Source organism: Pseudophryne corroboree, chromosome 2 (assembly GCF_028390025.1).
Source record: "Pseudophryne corroboree isolate aPseCor3 chromosome 2, aPseCor3.hap2, whole genome shotgun sequence".
Taxonomy (NCBI): Eukaryota; Metazoa; Chordata; class Amphibia; order Anura; family Myobatrachidae; genus Pseudophryne; species Pseudophryne corroboree.
Window position 1 is genome coordinate 747,776,200 of NC_086445.1, and position 3,767 is coordinate 747,779,966.

The window sequence follows — 3,767 nt, forward strand, 5'->3', positions numbered from 1 at the left end:
CTTTCCAGTTTAAAAGTTTGATTTCTTATTGCATTGCTCATATGTTATTACACACCTACTAGAGATATATATACTTTACAGAAAAGAAAAGGGTACAAAACTAAACACTGTAAGTGTCCAACACAGTTTGTTTGAAGTTCAAAACTGATTAGAGAATATTCCTCCTTAGTCTTCCAATTAATTTCTTTGCCTAAGATGTTCCGTGTATGCATGTGGAAAAAAAAACAAAGGAAAAGGACACAACTTAACAACTTCAAGCTGGAACATCAAGGTGGTAAAACAAGCAAAAATAGGAGGTTGAGACATTTAACACCTCCCTGTCGCTATTATAGAAGAAATGTACGAAAGGAGTTATTTATTCTCTTTATTTTCCTTACCTTTGATGAGAATCATAAAGTACAGGATTTACCATCTAATTCTTACTGCATAGCCACTTGGAGCGGTGTTGGAAAGATCTTGGTACTGTATATGTATATGCCATCTTTCAGTTGTTTTATAGTAAGTATAAAGGTGGGTACACACTAATAGATATATCTGCAGATCAATTGATCTGCAGATATATCTATGGACGGATCGAGCAGTGTGTTCAGCATACACACTGCTCGATCCATCGGGGACTGACGTCATGAACTGGGTGGGCGTGTACACACGCCCGCTCAGTTCACATGTCAATCACCGCCGGCCGCCGCAGCATGTGTACGGGCGGTCGGCCGACCGCCCCGTACACACACAGCGACGCGCCAATATATCGGTAGATATATTGTCCGTCGGCTGTGCTGCGCGGCCGACGCGATACGTCTGTGAACGACGGAATTCACAGACGTATCGGCCGTACACACTGGCCGACGGTCCCGCAATATATCGGCCGTTCAAGAGAACGGCCGATATATCGACCAGTGTGTACGGGCCTTAAGAGGACTTTCTTTTTCCCTTGGAATTCAATAGCAATGGAAGGCTGATATTGTATCTCCCACACTCTGGAAAGAAATTAAAGGTCTCAACCACATTTTCTGGGTGCTCCAGTTTGAAGATGTTACACTACGCTATCCTTTCCATCTTTTTACCCCGCGTGTACACAGAACATCTGCGGGAAAGAAATTGATTGGAAGATATAAAATATGTGAGTAATCAGAAGCACGGGATTATTCCCACTCGTGTGTGTCCACGACACCCGTAGAGTGAGAACTAAACCTGTGGTGACCGTAGGTTGCCACAGAGTCTGCAAGAGGCTTGCTGTACTCGCCCCCCTGCCGGGATCCCGCCGTCGGAATGCTGTCCGGCGGTCTCCTGAGTGCCGGTCACGCAATTCCAAACCAGAAGCACAAATATTTACCATCACATAACTGACCCTAAAGATGACAGGTAGGCACAATTTACTTTTTTTCCCCAAAATGTATCCATATAAAACATGAAAAAAATGCTGTTAATGACTAGGGTGGAGAGATTTTTTTTTTCTGTCTTGTGTGTTTCTTTAAATACCGTTCTCATTCCCTTGTGTTGTGGCTTGTTACCTTATATAGGTACACCAAGTATCAGCGTGGTTTAGTCAAGAGCTAGATGAAAACTTCACAGCTATATACTTATATTATTTTATAGAGAAAACCAGAAACATTGAAACCAGTGCTTTATTCATGCTAGTACTCAATGGTACACAGTACCGGCACTTTTTGTATGTTTTTAATTTCTTCTAACTAGTTCTGGATATCATTTCATAAATTAATAATATAAGCATCTGAAGACTTGTCTAGTGTATGGAAGCTACTATATATCTTGTGTCAACTTGTAATTTCAGGTGAATCCTGCCACTTTTAGTCATAGAAAAAAGTACTGATTAATAAGAAATACTATATATCCCTATGCTATAACTATATAACCCTATGCTATAACCCTTACCAAACTGAAGTGATACACCATGTATTTTTTCAAACTTAAATTGACTTAGAGTGTGTTTAGTATTTTACAGCATTTTTTCACTTCTAGACAAACTGCCAATACATTGTCCTCCAGCAGACTTTTTACACCTCAGCATCTGCTAATTATGGGCCTGATTCAGAAATGGACGCAGGATTGCTGCAGCACGTAGATTCCCAACTATCGGCAATCTGCGGCTGTGCAAGATCCGTCCTGCACAGGCCTTGTGGTGTTGCCTGTAGTTCCCCTCTGCCGCTGCCTAAATGACCAGTAATGGCGGGTAGGGAAGGGGCGGTGGGACGCCTGTATTCCTGGAAATGGGGGGGTGTCACCCCATAGTCTGGGAGGGGAGAGCCAAGGGTCTGCGTGTCACCATGCAAACTTCCTTGCCTCGCAAACCCCACTTCTGTTGGTCACCTGTGTAAGCTAAGGCAGGGCCGAAACTAGGATTTTCGGCACCCGGGGCAAGGCAGTCATTTGGTCCCCCCCCCCCCCCCCCCGCCCCAAACTGAATAATTAACAAAATTAAAAATAAATAAATAAAATTAAAAAATCCGTAATTAAAAATTTAAAGTAAAAAACACTGCACAGTAGTACCTCTCATTACGCAGTCCCACGGAGGAGAGAGAGAGATGGGAGAGAGAGAGAGGGGTGAGGGAGAGATGGGGGGGTGGGGAGAGAGGGGGGGCATGCACTCCTACATAACCCTGCAACAAGGTGTGTGGTGCCAGGCAGGTATAGGGGGGTATTCCACACACAGCCCTCCCCCAGCACATTGTAACATTTGATCCATGACACAGCTCTTCCCCCAGCAGCACATATAAACCACAACAAAACTCTCCCCCGCAGCACATATAATCTTTTACACAAATCTCCCCCATAACACATATAATCCCTGACACAGATCTCCCCCACAACACATTTAATCCCTGACACAGATCTCCCCCCCAGCACATATAATCTTTTACACAGATCTCCCCCACAACACATATAATCCCTGACACAGATCTCCCCCCCAAGTACATATAATCCCTGACATAGCTCCCCCCGAGCACAAATAATCCCACACACAGCTCTCCCCCTCCCCAACACATTTAATCCCTGACACAGCGCACATTACCCACCCTCATTTACATCTTTCTACTTGTAACTCACCGTGGGTCATCCTGTCTATGGGCTCTGGCTGGCAGTTCCTCCTCTTAACGGTGCAGGCGAGACGGTGATGGCACTGCGTTGTGTCATTCCCGCCACCGCGGTCAACGTCGGAGGGGGACTTGAGGAGGTGGGCTATGGGAGACACCGTCCAATCGCTGCCCGCCCACTCCACCTATTAACGTGGGAGGGGCAGCACACAGTGACGGTGGGGACAGCGGGGATGGAGGAGCGTCTGGCCGAATCGCTGGGCAGAGTTCTCAGCGCCCCCCTTCTTCCGGCGCCCGGGGTACGTGACCCCTTAGCCCCCCCCTAGTTACGGCCCTGGCTAAGGCTTACCCAGCTGGCTGTCTACGTGAACATCGCAACCGATGATTGTATTGTTGGATCCCCGCTTGCGATGTCAGTTGCAGTGCTGGGATCGCAGCGACATGCAGAAGGCATCTCATCTACTGATATATCTCCTGCATGTTCCTTCTTAAAATTGGATGGAAATTCAAAGCTGCTTACAAGCGGCATTGAATTTATATCCATCTTTAACTCAGGCCCTATATTACCACATACTTAGTAACATAGTTAATGAGGTTGATAAAGAGGCAAAATGCCCATCGGGTTCAACCCGTATTCTGAGTTAAGTTGTGCACCTTATAATGTGCCTGCTGAAATAATGGTTTAGTACCAATTAATAACTATGATTCTTACCA